The sequence below is a fragment of the Dasypus novemcinctus genome, chromosome 7, assembly GCF_030445035.2.
Source record: "Dasypus novemcinctus isolate mDasNov1 chromosome 7, mDasNov1.1.hap2, whole genome shotgun sequence".
In the NCBI taxonomy this organism is placed as follows: domain Eukaryota; kingdom Metazoa; phylum Chordata; class Mammalia; order Cingulata; family Dasypodidae; genus Dasypus; species Dasypus novemcinctus.
The window spans coordinates 11,844,251-11,866,392 of NC_080679.1; the positions used below are offsets into that span (position 1 = coordinate 11,844,251).

General features: G+C 44.1%; 1 pseudogene; it reads right to left on the reverse strand.

Annotated features, from left to right (window-relative positions):
* Positions 1–1,096: 1,096 nt before the first annotated feature.
* LOC101426434 (CYFIP-related Rac1 interactor B pseudogene) lies at positions 1,097–21,500 on the reverse strand (annotated as a pseudogene).
* Positions 21,501–22,142: the final 642 nt, after the last annotated feature.

Consider the following 22,142-nt stretch of genomic DNA (forward strand, 5'->3'; position numbering starts at 1 on the left):
GAGCAGGGCATATGGGAACCTCCTATATATTTTTTGTTTTTATTTTTTTTTAAGATTTATTTATTTATTCCCCCCCCCCTTTCCTTCCTCCCACTCTGTTGTTTTTGCTGTCTGTGTTGTCTTCTCTTCTCATTTTCTCTCCTCTAGGTTTCAATCCTGAGGACCTCTGATAGGGAGAGGGGTTCCCTGTCAACTGCGCCACCTCAGTTCCTGGTTTTGCTGCATTTCGTCTTGACTTTTGCTGTGTGACTCGCTTGCACGGGGCACTGGCTCACTGCGCAGGCACTCACATGGGCACTTGTCTGCCCATAGGCATGCTTTCTCTTCTTTTTTCACCAGGCAGCCCCAGGGATCGAACCCAGGTCTTCCCATACGGTAGGCAGAAGCTCTATCACTTGAGCCACATCAGCTTGCCTCCTGTATTTTTTAATGTAACATTTTGTGTGATCTATGTCTCTTTTAAAAAGAAATAATATATATATATATATTTAAAAGTGGCAGTAGAAAATAAAGTCAGTAGGGGTTTTAAAATAGCAGAATAGGCACTTTTGCCATGCAGGAGAACCAATATTAAATACTAGTTTTCCCAAAAATCCACATTTTAAAATACTTAGTTCAAGTCACAGAATTTTTCTCAGTAGAGACCCAATGCAATGCATAATTAGCTGTCTTAGATGGCCTGTCTGAAAGGACACAGTCCCTTCAGAGTATAACTGTATGATTTGTCACAGAAAAGAAGTCTTAAGAACAAGAAGAACATGATTTTAAAAAGAGGGGAAAGTAATAGAAGAAAGAAATAGAAAGCAAAAATAAGTGAGATAGTAATTGCAATCACTAAAAAACTATACTCCCAGTCATTTCAGAATCTCTCTTCTTTCTACAGCTGGTGCTTATTCCAGAACTCTTATTGCAGCATGGATTTAAATTGCTTGGAGGTAGTCTCATCATTCAAATATTTTGTTGTATACCTGAGAGATTTAGATGACCTTCTACACTATTAGGAGGTTGGTCCTTAAGAACTTTGATACAATCTTTCACATCAATTTTTTTTAAAGATTTATTTCTCCCCCCCCCCCCCCCCCCCCGTTGTCTGTTCTCTGTGTCTTTTCTTTTTTTTGCTGCGTCTTCTTTGTCCATTTCTGTTGTTGTCAGCGGCACGGGAATCTGTGTCTCTTTTAGTTGCATCATCTTGTGTCAGCTCTCCGTGTGTGTGGCGCCATTCCTGGACAAGCTGCACTTTCTTTTGCACTGGGCAGCTCTCCTTACAGGGAGCTCTCCTTGCACGTGGGGCTCCCCTACACAGGGGACCCCCCTGCATGGCAGGGCACTCCTTAAGCGCATCAGCACTGCGCATGGGCCAGCTCCACACGGGTCAAGGAGGCCCGGGGTTTGAACCGCGGGCCTCCCATGTGGTAGACGGACGCCCTAACCACTGGGCCAAGTCTGCTGCCTTCACATCAATTTTTGAAGTCTTGGCAAATGCTCCCACCGGATGTACCTGGTCAGAGGATGAAGACACCCACCATGACCCACAAACAGGACACCGTCTCATTTGTAAACCTGCTTCTGTATTCCAGCATCCGAGGATGATTCTGCACACACTAGTTATGGTGCTTAAACAATCTGTGGTATTTTCTGTTGGTAAATTTTTATTCTCTTATACAAATTTTGTTGTGGCATCACTTAAAGTTTTCAGTATTGGGGTTGCCTCAGCATAAAATAAAGATATTTGATTTGCCAATTCACTATTTACTTCATTTTCTCCTGCTGGAACATTATTAATCCTCATACAACTCAATGTTCTTCTATAATTGCTGAAATCATTCTGTATGGCAAGATTTGTTATCTTGAGTTCATCAAACCAAGTGCGAAGTGAAGAATTTCTGCAAACTGTTTAACAACAGCCTGCTCTTGCTCTAGGTGCTGGGTGGGAGAATATGGGGTATTTGTCAAAGCTTCCAGAAGGCCTCTTAATGCTGCTTCTAACCTCTGAGAAAATTCACAAAATTTCTTTAATTTACCTGCTTGTGGAACAACTGCCCTCCATGCCTTGTGTTACAACTTCTCATCTGCTGGATGCTGGATTGCCTCTTGTATTTCACGGTCAGTTCCTCTATAAGACTGCAAGTTTTCTAAGATGCCTTCTGCATCTTTTAATACTAGATTCACCTGCCTATAAATTTCCTTCTCAGATTCTGTAGGCTGGGCATTTTCAAAATCAAGGGAAAAATATGGTCCCTGCTCAAGTTCTGTGCATGTCAAAACTTTAATAAAGGGAAGTGGATGTGGCTCAAGTGATTGAGCTTCTGCCTACCAAAAGGGAGGACCTGGGTTCCATCCCTGGGGCCTCCGGGTGAAAAAGGAAAGTGTGCCTGTGCAGCAAGCCAGTGCCCACGCGAGTGCCCGCGTGGTAAGCCAGTGTCCACACAAGTGTCCACATATGAGCTAGTGTCCCGCGCAAGTGAGTCACGCAGCAAGAGGATGACTCATCAAAAGAGAGACAAGGGGAGAGTCAAGGTAAAGCGCAGCAGAAATAAGGAACTGAGGTGGTGCAATTGCCAGACAATCTCTCTCCCCATCAGAGGTCCCCAGGATCAAATCCCAGTGAATCCTAGAGAAGAGAAAATGAGAGGAGACAACACAGACAGCAAAAACAGCAGGGTGGGGGAAGGGGGGAATAAATACATCTAAAAAAAAAACTTTAATAAGATTCCCCATGTTGCGGTACCTCCAGCCAGTGACAGTGATTCTGTCCTTGTCCCTTTAGCCTTTGGTCCAGCCTCGGGGCTCTCAGCCTCCCGCCTCCGCCCTCCTCGGGCTGCAGCTGCTCCTCAGCAGCGCTAGGAGGTGCTCCGGGCCCCTTTCTACATTAAGGGGAAAGGTAGGAAGTGACTTATAAGAAAAAGAAAATTAGATTATCATCAGACTTTTCAATCACAATGCTTTCCATTAAAAGAAAAAAATGGCATAACATACCTAATAGGGCAAATGTGTAAGCCAAGGATTTTATAGCCAGGAAAACTGACTTTTAAGTATAAATAGACCAAACTGTCATCAAAGTACAAGAACTCAGGAATCAAGAAGGCATCCATAGGAATGTTTCCCCTTAGAGACAGCTAAATAAAAGGGCATATTCAAGTCACTTGAAAGTCTGGAAAGACAATAGAGACTGGAAAAAGACTCCACAAATGCTGAATAAGTCAAAGAGGAAAAAAACACCAAAAAAAAAAAAAAAAGTTGGCACTGGACCTGCTAGTTCAGAACCCGCCCCCATGCAAAGGCCCACACAGTTTAAAAGACACACAGTCGCAGTGCCCTGGCCTGGCCCTTCCTGCCATGGTCACTGGCCACAGAACCACTCAGGGAAGTGAATTAGAGTCCCACACATATCCAGGCATGGGGACTCAAAGGCCACATAATCCCAAGTTGGGGCCCTAGCGGTTGGCATGTGCACTCATACAAAGCAGTCCCCCAGAAATCAGGGTGACCCATAGTCTGTACACACTCCCAGCCTAGTCCTTACTTGGTGATAAACAGAAAAATCAAGTTTTTTTGAACAGTGACCTCATCTGGCTCTGTGGGTTGGGATCCCCTGAAATGGAAGTTATTGTACCTATGGAGGACAGGCCAGATCCAGAGCTGAAAGCTGGAATGAAAAGGTGGTCCAGAGTGCAGGAGAGGAGTTGAGTAAATTACAGCTACTAGGGAGGAAAGTTTTCAAAAAACAAAGAGAATAGCCTAGGACTCCCAGCAGAAGAAAAGAGGAAAGGAAGTCCTCTCTCAGAAAGGAAACAACTGCACACAATAAGGTTGTTTTACATGTTACTGCACATGCCCTGGACTAGCGGCAGGTACAGAGAGACTTGAGAAAATGCAAACTACTAAACACAGGCTGCTTGGTCAGTATAAACTGGACCAAGCATTGAAAGAAGCCCTTAACACAAAGCCAATCTACTCTAAAACCCTAGGCAAGAGGAGAAACTGCTCCCAGAGTGAACACATCAAAACAATCAAATGCCCAGACATCAAGAAAAGATCACAATCCATTCAAAGAAACAGGAGGAGATGGCTCAGTCAAGGGAACAAATTAAAACTTCAAAGGAAACCTAGAGAGTCAAACAATTAATCAAAGATGTTCAGTCAAAAAGAAAAGAAATGTAAAAAAGTGAACAGAGGTTAAGGGACCTGTGGGGCATCATGAAGCAAACCAATATATCCATTACGGGAGTCCCAGAAGAGGAGAAGAAAAAAGGTACAGAAAGAATACTTGAGGAAATAATGGCCAAAAAGTTCACAAATCTTACAAAAGACGTAAGTGTACATGCCCAAGAAGTACAACAAACTCTAAACAGGATAAACCCTAATAGACCTACTCCAAGACACATACTAATCAGCAAGAGGAAAGCAATTTGTCACCTAAAAGGATCCTCAATAAAAATAAGTGCCAGTTTCTCATCAGAAGCCACAGAGGCAAGAAGTCAGTGTTGTGACATATTTACGGTAGTGAAAAACTGCCAGCCAAAAATTCTTTATCCAGCAAAACAGTCCTTCAAAAATGAGGAAGAGGGGAGCCAGTGTAGCTCAAGTGGTTGAGCACCTGCTTTCCATGTACATGGTCCTGGGTCAATCCCTGGTATCTCTAAAAATAAGTAAATAAATAAGGAAGAGTTCAAGACATTCATGGGTACACAAAAACTATAAGAGTTTGTCACCAAGAGACCTGCCCTATAAGAATGCTAAAGGGAGTTCTTCACAATAAAAGGAAAGGGTAAGAGAGTAGTTTGGAGCAGTGTGAAGAAGTGACAATCTCCAGTAAAGGGAAATTATATGGATAAATGTAAAACCCAGTAGTACTGTACCCTCAGTATATACCTCTACTCTTTATTTACTATAAGATTTAGAAAACAATTGAATAAGAAATAACCATACTCTCATGTTAGAGATACATAAAATATAAAGAGGTAATATATAACAAAAACAATATAAATAGGGGAAATGGAAGGGTATAGGAGCAAAGATTGTGTATGCTATGGAAGTTAAGCTGGTATCATTTTGAACTAGTAGGTATAGACTTAGGTTGTGTAATATAACTCCCAGGGTAACCACAAATAAAGTATTTACAATATATACAGAAAAGGAAATGAGAAAGGGATCAATTGCATCATAAAATATCAACTATATGCAAAAGAAGGTGAAAAAAAGGACAAAAATACTATGACATATGAAACAAAGGGCAAAATGGCTGAAGTAAGTCCTGCATTATCGGTAATTATACTGACTATAAATGGATTAACTCTACAATCAAAAGATGCAGTCTAGTGGAATGGATAAAAGTCAGGATCTAACTTAATGTTTTTCACAAGAGATTCATCTTAGTCCCAAAGACACAAATAGGTTGGAAGTGAAAAGGTTGAAAAAAAAAATATTCCATGCAAATGATAACCAAGAGAGCAGAGGTAGCTATACTATTACTGGACTAAATAGATTTTAAGTCAAAAACTGTTACAAGAGACAAAGAATGACACTTTGTTAATAACAGGGTCAATCGACCAAGAAGAAATAACAATCAAACATTTACACACTTAACCCCAAAACAAAATACAGGAGGCAAACATTGACAAAACTGAAGGGAAAAATAGACATCTATACAACAGTAGTTAGAAACTTCAATACACCACTTTAATCAATAGATAGAACACCTAAACAGAAGATCAATAAGGAGGGAAGCAGATGTGACTCAAGCAACTCTGCCCCAGCCTACCACATGGGAGTTGCTGGTTTAGATCCCCACGCCTCCTAAAGAAGACAGTGAGCTGGTGGGATGGGCAGGTGCAGCAAGCTGACACAAGAGACACAAGAGAGGGAATATAATGAGAGACACAACAAAGCGCAGAGCAGAGGTTCCCAGTGCCTCCTAAAGAAGACAGTGAACAAGAGATGCAGGGAGGAAAAACAATGAGAAATATAACAAAACAGGGAGCAGAGGTGGCTCAAGTGATTAGGTACCTCCCTGCCACGTTGGAAGTTCTGGGTTCAGCTCCCGGTCCCTCCTACAAAGAAACAAAGAAAATGAACAGACACAGCAAGTGCAAACAACAAGGGGGTGGGGAGAAATAAATAAAATAACTCTTTTTTTAAAAAAAATAAGGAAACTGAGACTTGAACAATATTATAAATGAACTAGACCCCATCAGATATATACAGATCACTATATCCCCAAACAGCAGAACACACATTCTTCTCAACTGCACTAGGACAGACCACATGTTTGGTCAAAAACCAAGCCTCACTAAATTTTAAAAGATTTAAATTATAGAAAGCATCTTCTCAGACCATATTGAAATGAAGTGAAAAATTAATAACAGAGGGAGAACTGGAAAATCCACCAATATAAAGAAGCTAAAAACATACTGTGAAACAATCAATGGTTCAAAGAAGAAAACACAAGGGAAAGCAGGAATATCTTGATATAATAAAAATGAAAACAGAATATAAAAATTTATGGGACATAGTGAAGACAGAAATCAGAATGAAATTTATAACTGAATGCTTATATTAAAAAAGCTCAAATCACAGACGTAACCTCACACCTGAAAGTACTAGAAAAAGAAGAGCAAACTAAATGCAAAGTGAGCAGAAGGAAGGAAATACATTAAGAGATGTTAAAACGCTACAATTAAAAGACAAACGACCTGACTAAAGAATGGGTCAAAGACATCAGTCCAAAGAAGAAATACAAATGGCAAACAAACACACACACACACACATGAAAAAATAATGTTCAGCATCACTAATGATTAGGGAAGTGTAAATCAAAACTACAATGAGATATCATTTCACACCTTTCAGGATGGCCACTATTAAAAAGGACAGAGAGCTACAAATGTTGGAGAGGCTGTGGAGAAATAGGAACACTTACTCAGTGTTGATGGAGTGTAGAATGGTACAGCCACTGTGGAGGACTGTTCAGCAATTCCTAAAGAAGTTGAATATAGGGTGGCAGACTTGGCCCAGTGGTTAGGGCATCCGTCTACCACATGGGAGGTCCGCGGTTCAAACCCCGGGCCTCCTTGACCCGTGTGCAGCTGGCCCATGTGCAGTGCTGATGTGCGCAAGGAGTGTCGTGCCACGCAGGGGTGTCCCCGCGCTGGGGAGCCCCACGCGCAAGGAGTGCGCCCCATAAGGAGAGCCGCCCAGCGCAAAAGAAAAGTTCAGCCTGCCCAGGAATGGCGCCGCCCACACGGAGAGCTGACACAACAAGATGACGCAACAAAAAGAAACACAGATTCCCGTGCCACTGACAACAACAGAAGCAGACGAAGAAGAGGCAGCAAATAGACACAGAGAACAGACAACTGGGGTGGGGGGTGGATATAGATAAATAAATAAGTCTTAAAAAAAAAAAAAGTTGAATATAGATTTCCCATGTTATATACCCAGAAGAACTGACAGCAGTGACACAAACAGACATGTGCACACCAATGTTCGATAGTGGCGTTATTCATGATTTCCAGAAGATGGAAACAACCCAGGTGTCCATCAACTGATGAACTGATAAACTGTGGTCTATTCACATAATGGAGTATTTTACAGCTGTAAGAAGAAATGAAGTCGTGAAGCATATGACAACATGGATGAACCTAGAGGACATTATGTTGCCTGAAGCAAGCCAGGCACAAAAGGACAAATATTGTATGATTGCTCTACTATGAACTAAATATATTGTATAACATATTATATGCTTCCATGTATATAAAAGGTAAAAATAAGTCAATTTATAAAGACGAAATCAGAGTAGCCAGTATGTAGGGCTGGGGAAGGCATGATAAGGGGTGTGGAGTTTTTCTTTTTGGAGTAATGAAATGATTCTAAAATTTTATGTGGTGATGAATGCACAACATTGTGATTATACTAAAACCATTGATTATGCACTCTGGATAGATCTATGGTATATAAATGTATCTCAATAAAACTGCTGAATAAATAAATAATTGTGCAAGAATAGCCAGAAATAGCAGCTATGTACAGCAGGGGAAACAGAGAATAAGAGGTGAAGAATTTTCTTATTTAGTTGTTTGGGTGTTTTTTGTTTATTATTATTACTGAAATAATGAAACTGTTCTAATAATGATTGAGGTGATGAATGCACAACTACGTGATTATACCTAATATCACTGATTGTACACTTGGGATGGATTGTACACTTTTTTAATATGTTCCAATAAAACTGATTTGTTTTTTTAAAAAGTCTATTATAAATTATGTGGAGTGACAAAATTAATAAGCAATAAAATCTGAATAACAGTAAAATGAAATATATATATATATATATATCACCATTTTGGAACTCCCAGGGAATTAGAGAGTTTAGGTACTGAGCATCAACAGCCATTAACACCACAAAAAGAGAAGCAGCCAGACATTATGTGCCTTCAGATGCAGAAAAGCACCACCACCTGGAGTGCTGCCAAAATGATGGATCCTGAATACAATCAAGCTTCTAGATCCAGCTGATGGTTTACAGCAAATAGAACAGAGGGGCATATTGAACTGTCCCATGAGTATGCAGCCAGCAAAATGCAGACTTTGGGAAACTCTACTGTGCAATGGCCTGGGTTCTTCACAAATAAATTAAAAGGAAAAAAAAATGGATGACGGGGGAACCTATAGATTAAAAGAGAAGTAAAAGATACTTTTAAAGGAGGACAAGATTACACTATCGTTTCTAGTGATACGTACACAGGTGATGGAGGGACTGCTGGTGTGGCTGCAATTTACTATCTTGGATTGTAAGAGTGTGTCTTAGTTTGCCAAAGGGGTGCCAAAGCAAAGTACCAGAGATGTTTTGGCCTTTATACAGGGGGGTTATTTGGGGTAATACGCTTACCCCAAGGCTGTGAAAAGTCCATCTCAAGGCACTAAGAGGTGTTTTCTCAACCAAAGTCAGCCGCCGCGTGTGGAAGCAAGATGGCTGCCAATCTCTGCCCGGGTTTCCGCCTTCCCTCCAGGCTCCACCTTTCCTCTTGAGCTCTGTGGGCCCAGCCTCTTGAGGCTTTGTGCTTAAATGATCCTGTAGTCTTCTCTCTCCTGGCACAGGGCTTGTTTCTTTCAGGCCTATCAGTCTCGGCTGTTCTGTGCTCTTCCCAATCTCAGTTGTACGCTATCAGGCAAATGGCTCATCTCTCCCCGGGGCCTCAGCTATGTGAGGCTTCTCTGTCACATGGCAGGATAAAAAAGGACAGAGCTCTCTCTTCCTAGCTAGCTGAGTTTCCTGTTATATCAGACCCAGTAAGGGGGCGGGGACTCCACCTGAGTCAGGCCTTACTGACAGTGAAATCAAAGCCCTAAGGCAATCTTAACAGGTAAGCTAATCAAAGGCCCCTCGGCTGAATTTGATTCAATCAAAGAGTATCACCCAGAGGAATAGATGAGTTTACAAACGTAATCTTTCTCTTTTTGAGATTCATAAAATAAATTCAAACTGCCACAGAGTGTTTGGGGTGTTTGCTTTATAATATTTCATTAAGCTCTACCTTTGTATTGTGTACTTTTCTGCAGCGTTATTTTACAATAAAAGATTAAAAAATAAGGAATATTTAAATTTGATGCATATTTATTAAAATATGTAACCTACCACAATGAGATGCGTAATATACTTTGGGAAACATTGCCTTTCCCCATAACCATGAGTATCATGGGGAATTAAAAGCCACCTGACACCCAGGAAAGCCTCTCTCTAAAGACTTCTGTGACCACCTGAAATTGATGGGTTTCATTTGGGGGCCCGGGGAAATACAGCAGGTAACTGAGGTCTGTACTAGACAGCTTGAGGATACAGGGGCAGCAAGTAGGCTCCTATCTATCTGTCATGCCCAGCACACACAGCTGAAATTTAGGATCCTATTCCTGCCATAGCACCTTCTCAGTAGCCCACCGGGCCCTGCAGGTTTTGTCAGGCCAAAGGGGATGGCTGGAGAGCCCATGACCAGCTGCAAGTCCTGAGGCACACGGAGACCTGCAGCAGAACAACGTTCTGGAGCCATCACAGCAGTGGGAAACACCTCCTGGGTATCTGTGTGGCCATCACCCCACTTTCCATGAGAAGGGCACCCCCATTCCAGTTGACCTGCCTGTACTATTGACCCTGACCTCCTGGTCATAGCTGATTTGACCAGGGAGGGACATGAGACAGCACACTGGAGGCTGTGGGCACCTGTGGTTTACTGCCCCTGTCTATTTCCCAACCTGTCTGGTAACAGCACTTCAAACTCCCCTTGGGAAACCAACCCTCCCCCATGTGGCAGGGCAGGAGGACGGCCTCCAGGGTGAGATTCGATTGTCAGTGCAGTATCCCTTTCCCTGGCGTTCACGGAGGGCTTGGGGGGTCAGGTATGTGCCAATCTGCACATCTCATTCCCTTGGCTCTGACTAGTTCAGGGATGGGCCCTTGGCCCCGGTAGTCCAATAAGAATGAACCTAGGACTCCGGTAGGGAATGCGGAGATATCCCTTCTCCTCCTCCCTCTGTGTGGTGCAGAGTAAGGACGAAAGGTCTACAATGCTGCAGCTACTGTTATGACCTTGAAGGAAGGTGCCCTGAGAATAAAGTCAGCACTCAGAGGGGTGCAGAAAAATGGAGCAATCATCTGACATTCTGAACCTGTCAGGCCAGTTTAGCCAATCCTCTGCATTTAGTTACATGAACCAATATTCCCTCCCCTCCTTTTTTTCTTTTTTAATTTAGCCAATTTATATTAGCTTTTCTGAGCCAAGCAACTGGATGTATGTTAGGAATGTTGTGGCTGCAAGTAACAGAAAACAAATATGGGTATGCTTTTTGCACAAAACAAGAAGTCCAAAAGATGATGGTCCAGGACTGCTCAAGAAGCTCAGTAGTATGACTGGGGACCCTGACTTTGTTTTTCACTCTACCATCATCATACTGTTGGCTACTTGTCCTTACGGTTGTCACTTTGGGGCATAAGATAGTTGCTGCAGCTCCAGGCATCATGTCTGTGTTCAAGGTAGAAGGAGGAAAGGGCTGTACCAGCCATATCTGACTCTTTTATTAGGAAAGCAAAATATTTTCTAGGAACATACTGCCATCTCATTGGCTAGAACTAGATCCCATGGCTACGTGGAGCCTGAGAAATCTGGAGAGCTGGTTGGCTTAGATCAATCACAGTTAATCATCTGGGGCTGAGTACACTGTACCTGAAGCAAAATTGGAGTTTTGTTATCAAGAACAAAGAGGGCAGTGGCTTTTAGATAGGCAAACAAGTCAATCAGACTACTGTCAATCAGACCCTCTATCTCCTAGGAATCTGAAGTTGGGCCTCAGAGACACCAGTGTGGGTGGACACCTGGACCAGGGTGTGATGTCACCCTCAGGATTGGCAGCTTGTCCCTCAAGAAGCTGAGGAGAAATCTTCAGAGAGAGAGAGAGAGAAGAGAGAAGCAAAGGGACAGACAAGTGAGACCAAAGGGCCCAGAGAAAAAGACAGAAAATGAAAGAGACAGCAGGACTTCACTCTTGATGCCCCCCAGTTCCTGGCCCCAGGCCCTTGGGAGACTACTGTCTATCCTGACCGTGGGTTCCATGGGATGCCTCTGTCTCCTCCCAATAACCCTCTCCACATGCACATGCTCCTTTGCTTCCCTATCCATAGTTGTAGTGGGTAAAAGAGGCTTGAATAAGGCAGCGACATTCCAAGGACCATCCCAGGGAGGTCCCAGAACTGCAGGCAGACCACAGAATGCCAGGATTCTGACTCTGGCCCCCTTGGAAGACAGCAAGCCCAGACCTCAGATTTCCTGGACAGTAAGCTGAGGCCAGCATCAGGTCACGCTGGGCTCCAGAACAGGTACCTGGCCCCAGCCTCAGCAGACTTGACCCAGGGGCCCAGTTCACGTTCCAGCTTCAGACAACCCATTTCAAGCGCTTCATGGCTACTGCCTACCTCCTTAGACCCATGTGATCTGACAGGGGTGTGACTCAAGACTTCAAAGACTATCTCCAAGACTGGGTGATCTCCACCCAGAACCCCGGTCACCTGCCTTCCAGCAGTGTTCACTATAAGTAATAATGGACTGTAGACCCACTATTAATTAGAATAATAGCCGCTAGTATCGATCGAGCACTCATGTACTAGGTACTAGGCTAAATCATTTTCATGCCTAATCCTATTCAATCCTTACAACCAACCACCTTATATCTTTTAGGTACTATTTTTATGCCCGTTTAACAAATAGGGAAACAGAGGTTTAAGGACATGCAGTAACTTACCCAAGGTCATACAGCACATAAACGGTGGAGCCCGGCTTTGAACTGCTCTTGGTTACCCCACCTCCCTGCTGTCCAAGACAGTTTATGCAGTCAACCCCAAAGAACCAATCTTCCTCCCGGGTATGATCTTCCCTGAAAATCTCCAAAGGAAGTCTACAGAGGAGATGTAGCAGGACAAAACAGAATTTTTTTTCCCCACCAGAGCCTTCAGCTCCACAGGGCAGGAGCTAGGCTAGTGGGTGGGGCTGGCCCCAGGAGTCCCTCACAGCTGAGCTGAGCTGGCCCAGGGAGGGGCCAGAAGGCCAGTCTGCATTCCTTCTTTCACCCTGTGTCACAGCTAGGGTGCTCCTGTCCCTAGTAAAGAAACCAGTGCTGGCTGACTGAAGTAAGAGGAAGACTGGGAGGATCCCAGAGAGCTCACAGAATGGATGGAGAGCAGGCAGAAGGCTTGAAACTGAGCAAGAACTAAGGGTGCCCTGGAAGGCAGGCGGGGAACACGTGGCTGCCGAGGCAATGACTTTCCACTGAGCTTTAACCCCCCACAAGAGCACATATGAAGGTCTGAGCTTGGTGCTCCCCTCTGCTACATGCGGGGCCTGGAGAGGAGGAGCTGACTCCCATGGCTTCTGTCTTTCGCAGCAGGGATTATCCCCTCCAGGAATACGGAGGTGGAAGGCAGGCCATTCCTGTAAAGGGAACTGGGGTGCTTATAGGAAGAGATGTTGGATGGGCAGACAGAACCCATGGATGCCTTCGCAGACTCCAAAGACCAAACCTGGGCGCCAGCTCTTTCCCACTTCAAGACAGAAGGCCAGAGCCAAATAACAGAGCGAGACAGAACCCTGGACGCCCGACTGTCCTTGTGCAAACCACAGGGGCAGGAGAGCAGGCCAGGCCAGGGTGAGCAGTACTACACCACGGAAGAAGGCAGTCCAGGGACTCCCAGGGGTACAGCAGGAGAGGAGCAAGCGCAGGCCCTGGGGGAGCCAAAACAGCGCTGAAAAGTAGGCACAGGGTGCAGGTCACCTGTGGGTGGGTGGCTGGGAGACAGCACCCCACCTCCCAAATGCACTAGAGCCGGGGTCCTTCACCTTTTTTGTTCCTCGGACCCCTCTGCCAGTCAGGTGAAAACTACGTGCCCCTTCTCAGAATGTAGCGGCAGGTAGCGTTACGACACTCAGCTAGCGTCGGGTCTAACAACGACCATAATTTCAAAGTATGGACTAGTGTGAGCGATTTTTCAAGATACACGCAACAATTGTAACGTGATCTGAAATGACGAAGACTGTATTTTATTGCATACATTCATAAGTGAAGGAAAATGCTAGATTTCAGTGAGAGGTCAGAGGAAACAATGATTTTTTTCAATTCTAGCTCATGGACCCCGTGAAATCGCCGATTAAAAACCCCTGCACTAGATCGAAGCCCCCTCTCAGTCAGAGGTGGAGTGGACATCACCATCCCAGAATCCTCAGGTTTGGGGAATAAAATATGGACTAGAGTGGACCCTCCGATATTCTACTAGAGACTTATTGTGATTATAGCAATGGATGAAATTATATCATTGATGTGGAGACAGTGGCCACTGGAGTTGCTGAAGGCAAAAAGAGATGTAATATGGGGGTATTTTTGGGACTTGAAATTGTCCTGAATGACATTGCAAGACAGATACAGGACATATCTTGCCATAAACTACCGAATGGAGTGGGATACAGTGCAAACTACAATGTAAACTGTAATCCATGCTGTGCGGCAGTGCTCCAAATGTGTTCATTTATTGCAATGAATGTACCACACTAATGAAAGAAGTTGCTAATGGGGGAAAAGTGGGGAGTGGGCCTATAGGAATCCCCTAAATTTTCTTAATATAACACTTAATGTAAATCTATGTATCTTTTAAAAATAAATTAAAAATACATATTTTTAAAAAAAGAACCCCTGCACTAGAGAAGGGCCATGACCTCCAAAGATGAGAGCCAACAGCTGGGTTACACATGGGTGAAGTCCTACATAAGTAACAAGACTTTCCTCAAGGTAGTTTATAATAAAAGAAAATAGCAGATGGCCAGCTATAGGAAAATGGCCATACAGATCGATAAATCCACATGATGGAATTCAAAACGAGGAAGCACTGTTCTTATTGACATGTGTTCTGCTTATCTAATGTGGAGTAACAAACCACACCAAAATTAAGCAGCATAAAACAACAGTGGCGTTTACTTTCCTTACCAATCTGCAACTTGGGTGGGGCTGGATGGGGACAGATCGCCTCCGCTCTACCTGGCACCAGCCTCCAAGCCTGAAGGCTCACTCGCTCCCATGTAGCACCTGCACTGTGAGAGCTCAGACAGCTGGGGTTGGGAGAGCTGGGCCTCCTCTCTCTCTCCATCTCGCCACAGGATCCCTCCACATGGCAGCTCCAGCAAAACCTGACTTCTTACATCTCAGTTCTGGGATCCCAAGCCACCTGGCCCAAAAAAGACAGAGCTAGGTGGAAGCTATGCCACCTTTTTTAACCCAGCCTTGGATGTCTCCCAGCATCACTTCTGCTGCATTCCATTCCACGGAAGTGTGTCACAAAGATGGTTCATCGTCAAGGGGAGGGGCAGCAGGCTCTACCTTTTGTGGGAGGGTCAAAGAATTTGCAGACATATTTAGGAACCACCAGAGCACGGAGAGATGTTCACAATATATTTTTTTTAAATGAGCAAGTTACAGAACAGTATAATCTCAGTCCACTACTTTTTGTAATGTATTCATTACACATCCAACAGACACAAAGAGCTGACAATGACTAACTCCGAGTGCTGTTTTTTTTCCCTTTTTGCTTATTCATACATCCTACACTTTTTACAGTGAGTGTGCCTTCTATGTGACTCAGCAACAAAACCTACCGCGGTGACTGAAAGGCTTCTGGAGCCCCAGGTCCAGAATAAACAGCCTGGCCCAACTAGAGGCCCCTTCACTGCTTACCCACACCCACTCTGGGGTCCTGAGCCCACGCCTCGCTCCCTGCCACCCCCACGCCAGCACTCCCCCACTAGGCACGATAAAGCCTGAACTTGAGGCCAGCAAATCACACAGTAGAGTGATTATAGCCTTGGCCTCTGAATCAGACCCAGCTGCAAATCCCAGCTCCACCACTGAGTAAAGAGGCAAACAGGGTTTATCACGGTACCTCCCTGAGGGTTGCGAGGATCCAGGGAGCCAGCTGTGGAAAGGGTTTGGCACAGCAGCACCTGGTACAGAGGAAGCGCTGAGCAAGTGCTAGCCGCTCTGCGTGCACGTGTTTAAATTGGCGTAGACCCCACCCCAGGCGCTCTGTTCTAGCTAGGAAACCAGGGAATGTGAACTGGCAACGATGGTGGGCTGCCAGTACACCAGTGTTAACCCTGGTGACAGCGAGAACGCGACTTCAAGAGCTCCTGGGCACCAGGGGTTCCATCCTCCATCCACACCTGGCCCAGACTGCCCCTGACCCTGCCTGGGGGTCAGGCCTAATGGACCGGGGGAGGGGCCAGCACGTGCCAGGCACTGGAGAAGAGGAAGGTGGAGGACAGGCCCTGCCCTCAAGGGCTCGTACATTAGGGGGCTGATGCCTGACTGAAAGGCTATAATGCTGGAACAGAAAAAGCGGTGGGGAAACGAAACGGTGCCAAGGGTGATTATCTCTGGCAATGGCAGGTCAGGAAAGTTTTTCATGAGCAACTGTTTACCAGGGGACAAGGGGAAGGGGAGGGTGGAAACCCAGGCAGAGCCAACAGCCCAGCCAAAGGCAAGGAGGTGCAGGGGGAGTGGTTGCAGCAATTCAGTAATTTGTGGGCTGAGGGCCAGGAGGGGAGCGCCATGTGACAGGGGCCAGGTGCACAGCACGAGGGCCTCAAGACCTGGACTTTGTGGCAGGGATGCCTCTGGGCCCTCTGAGACGGGGGACTGAAGTTTTGAAAGCTCCACATGGAGGCAGCAGGAGGTTGCACTGACGGGTGAGGCTGCTGCCATAGAGCAGGTATGCACAGAGAAGGTGACAGAGAGGCTGGGGAGAGAGGGCAGCTCAGCGTGTGGACCAAACGCAGTAGGTGGCTGGTCAGAGCTGTCAGCCCAGTTCCTGGGGTCCATATTGCTACAAGGTCTCTACTCCATGCTGAAATTACCAAGATGAAATGAAGTGTGCTATGAGACCTACCGCCTGAGGAATTCAAACACCTGCGAGAACGTGGCCGTCGACAAAGCTGCTACCCTGACTTACGCACTAGCCTTGCCTCCTTTACCCTCACCATGCCCCTAGGAAGGGGGTGCTGTTGTTCCACTCCCTTTCCAGAAGAGGCTAATGGGGGAGGGGTGGGTCGCACTCGGACCCAGGGTCTCTTCTTCCCGACCGCCATACCAGGCAGCCTCTCACTGGCTGGGCGTCATCCCAAATGCCAGATGGTCAAGGACCTTCTCCTATGACTGAAGGTGTTCTTGCCAGAACCACCGTCACTGTTCCCATTTCAGTCTCGTGCTGAGCGGTCAGCAGTGTCTCAAAGACACTGTGGTGTATGCTACAGCTCTTGCCCTCTTCAGTCCCAGCATCTGAGTATTTTTCAATCACCTGCATTAAATGACGCGAGGTCTTCACATGGCCTCGCTCGTCAATATGAACTGCTGTTTCACGGCGGCACTGCTATGATTAGGGCCACATGGCCAGAGACTAACTGGGAATGTGGGCACCCTCTTCTTCCCAGCGTTAGGGGGAACACACTGGTGTTTTTACTGAAATGACAATGTGGTCACTGGATTTAAATACACATTGTACTTTACTGTATTAAAGATGCATTCTTCTCTTCTTAGGTGCCAAAAAGATTTTATTAGATTTATATGTCTAATTTTCTTCATCTACATTCATAAGATCAGTTTAAAAGGAAAAAATTTTTCTTGGACGGGTTTTGGTAACAGAAATCTACAAGGATCCTTTTTTTAAAATTTAGTGTTCCATTCCAGTTGTTTGTTTAAATCCAGTCAGCTTACGAAGAAAGGTAATCACTGAATCCTTTATTCACAAGAATTCACTCAGTAAATATAAGCCCAGAGCTTTCTTAGAGGCACGTCTTCAATAACTTTGAAATTTCATTTCTTGATTAATCCATTTCAGTATTTCCAGAAACGTATCTATATCATCAAAATACAAGGTAACTACTATTTTATTAATCACTTGAAAATCTTGATGATGTAGATAACTTTCTGGAATTAATGACCATAGTTTACTATGTCATCATTTTAAAAATCATCACTGTTGTTCTCTTCCATATTTTTTCATTAGATTTGTCAGATTTTTTTCATTATTTCCAAAAAAAACCTTAGATTTATCACTTTGATTTTGCCAATTAATTCATTTCCACATTCATCTTTATCATTTCTTTCCCTATTATTTTTTGTAATCTTATATATACTTTAAACCTTTGGCTGCATCCATTGAATTTTTTATTACACATATTGATTTTTTTTTTTTTTAACTTTTTAACCAGTTTATTTCTTATTTAGGAACTCTTTAAAAGCTGGGACAGCAAATTTTAACTCTTTATCTATAGTACCAAGCAAGGAGTATACTAATAAATAAATGAATGGGTTTTCAAATGGCCGAGGTGGTAGAGATGGAAGGAGGATGGATTCAAACAATCACAGATGTAGATTGGTCAGGATGTGGTGAGTCAGACATGGGCGAGAGAAGAGTTAAGGATGAACTCTGGCTTAGGTGATAGGGCGCATGATGGGCACCATTTGCCAACATATAAATAGACCTAGGAGCGGCAAGTGGAGATGCCCAGTTGGCTATTGACTACACATGTCAACAGAATGACCTGGAGATAGGGATTTGGGTGTTATAAATGGGAGTGGAACCATGGGAGTGTACTGGAGACCTATGAAGAATGGACAGTAGTGAAATAAAATGAAACCCTAAGAAAAACATCCAATTGGACTCTAAAGGCAGAGATACTCCTGAAGAAATTTTAGAATAGGGAGAGAAACATAAGAACAGTCTGGAAAGATTGGAACCATGAAAACTAAGAGCGTATCAAGAAGTGGGCTGAAAAGTATCAATTATACATAAAGATCAGGCCCAATAAATACTGAAAAGTACCCACTAGGTTAGCAAATTGGAGATCAATGATCTTCTTGACAAGAAAATTATCAGTGGATCATTGGCAACAGAAGTCGTGGTAATTTAAGTATAGATGAGGGAAGAAATATATAGAGAGAGAAGACAGACAACTCTCAAGATACTAGCCAATGAAAGAAAAAAGGTGGTGGCTGGAAAATAACAGCAATTTCTGAGTGTCCTTAAAGGTATAAAATTCTTCATCACAAACAGCCTTTAGAGGAGAAGCTGAAGACGCAGATGTGAAAACTAATGGGAGAAAAGGTGGGGGGCACTGATCCACTGCACAGATGGATGAATCCCACTTCCATGGAAGGAGGGACATCTTTTCATTGAGATAACAAAGATGGATGGAGGCAGATGAGTCTGTAGGTGGAAGAAACTGAATTTTCCTCTATGATGTTCTCCATTCTCACAAGGAAGGAGCAAAGTGGTCATCTGTTGAGTGAGAGAGGAGTGTGGGGGGTAAACTATTTTGGGAATATGGTGATGCTGTAACAGTTGTAGGGAATGAGAGCTGACTAGGGACTTATGACAGGGTTGCCTGATCGTTCTGAGGACCCAATTAAAGTTAGAGATGACACATTTGTAGTAGCAATACTCTCAAGGTGTGGGACTTCTCCAGCAGTTGTATGAGGAAAGATAAGCAATCAGATTAATCCACAGTGGAACTGTGCTAGGGAAAAGCAATGTAAGGAGTATAAGTGACCCCAAGAAGAGCTGGGCTGCCCCATCTTTTCTGTTTTCCCCATCACTTACTTGCTTGTTGAGTTCACTACCCAACAGCAGTCTCATCCCTAACACACTCGACGCTCCCTTTTTACAATAGTTTGTTAGCACCCACCTTTACTGTCTTTGAGGTCAAGTCACAAATAACATTCCTTCCTTTTTTAAAAAACTGGTTAAAGTCTCAGGCTGTTAGAATAGTGACTCAAAGGCAAAAACTGGAATGCTCTGGGGTACAGGCAACTCGGCAAGCACCTCAGAGATAGAAGACATCGCAAATATGTAAAATATTGCAAACAATTTATCACTTTAGCTCTTTGGCCACTGCCCCACTACTATGACTCAAAAGTTGGGGGTGGGAGCATATGTGGCTCAAGCAGTTGAGCGCCTGCTTCTCACATGGGAGGTCCTGGGTTCAGTTCCCAGTGCCTCCTAAAAACAAAACAAACAAGCAAACCAACTCAGGAGAGCTGATGTGGCTCAATGGTTGAGTGCCGGCTTCCCACTTACAAGGTCCCAGGTTCAGTCTCTGGCCCTGGTACCTAAAAAAAAAAAAGGTGAGGGAAGGGAGGGGCTTTCCAACTATCAGTGGTGGTAATCTCAGATTTGAAATAGGAGAACAGCCTGTATTGGTGCTCTGACTTCCTCCCAAACCTTGTTACCCAAGTGGAGAGGAACTAACAACTCTCAGCTGGATGGAGACTAAAGAACACAAAGGACCTGAGGCAGGAAGCTCAGTTACAGGAGTGGCTAGAGCCAACCCCCAGCTAACTGTTTAACACTGCAGGCTCTCGTTCCCATCTAAGACATTCACTGTCGGTGAGGACACCTCTTCTCAAAGCTGTCTATCCACATTTATGTACAAGACACCTATGCACCTTTCAGACCTGGACTCAGCTAAGAGCATGCCAGGAAGAAACTGCAGAGCTCAGAGGCCAGGTCTCCTACCAGAGTCCCAGTGAGAGCAGCGAAGAGAAAGCCCTAGAGTGCGGTCAGCTTTCAACACAGTTGCTTCTAGCTAGGCCACTGTCCTCACAGTTCTGGGAGCCCCCTTAACCATACTCTCTGCTTCCCCCTGAAGTGGCTGGGTCGACTGGGGAAGCAGAGGCTGTAGTATGCTGAGTGGCAGTTGGTGGAGCAGACTCTAAATTAGAATGTAACAGAAAACACAGCTAGGATGCACAAGTCAGGAGATTTAGGCCTCCTTGTTCTGCCACTTACCATCTGGGTTCCTGGAGATTCCATTTCCTCACATGTAAAGTGAGAATGACTTTAACAATACTTACTCTTCTACAACTGCAAGCAAGAGAGTCCCATCCATCAGCCCCAATGGATCGTAGCCCCCTCTCAATTAGAGGTGGAGTGGGCATCACCATCCCAGAATCCTCAGGATTGAGGAATGAACTATGGACTAAAGTAGACTTACTGGTATTCTAGTATAGACTTACTGTGATTCTAGTAATGGAAGAACTTATATCATTGATGTGGAGGCAGGAGCCACTGGAGGTTCTAAGGGGAGAGACAGGGAAAAACGGGTAATATGGGGGCATTTTCGGGACTTGGGATTATACTGGATGACACTGCAATGACAGATATAGGCCATTACATATCTTGCCATAACCTATGGAACTGGAGCTTAGCGGCAATGCTCCAAAATGTGTTCAACTGCAATGAATGTATCACACTAATGAAGGATAATGTCAACGTGGGAAAATGTGGGAGGTGTGGGGAGCAAGGCATACGGGATCCCCTGTATTTTTATGTAACCTAAGTATCTTTAAAAAAAAAAAAAAAAGGTGTAATATGGTGGCATTTTTGGGACATTGTTATTGTCCTGAATGATGGTGCGGTGATGGATACAGGCCATTATATATCCTGTCATAATTTACAAAAATGTATGGGAGACAGTTTAAACTATAATGTAAACTATAATCCACATTTAGTGGCAATGCTCCAATATGTGTTCATCATTTGTAACAAATGTACCACACTAATGAAGGAAGTTGCTAAAGTGGGAAAGTGTAGAAGGGGTAGGGAGTAGGGCATATGGGAATTCCCTATACTTTTTACGTAAGATATAAGTAATCTAAGTATTTTTAAAAACAAAACAAAACAATACTTACCCTTACCAAAATGAGTAAGACTTGTCTGGGTGGAGGGGATTAAATGATTTATTGTACATGAAGATACTCTGTAAAGCATCCTACAAATGTGTTATTACTGCTATGATGACTCCTTTTTCTAGGGAAGCAGCAGAACTGCAGGGAAGACTAACCTACAGCACATTTAGGCCTTTGGGCAAAGAAGAAGAGGTCAAAAAGAGGTCACACATTTCAGACAAGTCAAAAGCCATGTCCCCTTATTGACTTACCAGCTGGAAGATCAAGGACAAAAGACAACTTGCTGAGAGTGAACACGCCTGTTTGGGGTCTAGAAAGAATAGCTGAAAAAAATCTGTAAGGCTGGGCACTGAACTGTTTCTCTTGGGATTTTTGAGAAATTCATTTCCAAAAATTTTGCCAAAATGTGTTCCATTAGATAGTACCAAAATGCAATCAGTGTGGGAACAGGTTTCCTCACCCAGGACTTCCCTGAAACTTTAATAATGAGTTTCCAATAGACCATATGAATACAGGGTGCACCAAATTTATTGAACAAAAACCCCTTTCCCACAGAGCATCTGACTGGGGGCTTCATGAAAGGTCCTTCGGGATATGCTACATTAAACTGAACTCTCCAGTTGGGTGTAATGTTATGTGGTCACATGGACTAGTTTAAAAGGAAAACGAGAGTGCTTTTGTTAACAGTCACTAACGATGGGCAGCTGCTGGAGATTTTAGGAAAAGAGAAAACTATTTTTCACCACTGTACCAAAATAGCAAACGTTTCCCTCAATCACCCTAATCCCAAACCCCTTGAAATTTACCAGCTACGCAACCCTACTCTCCATGGTCACTTACATTAAATCCACATTTTTATTTTTTGTTTTAAGTGT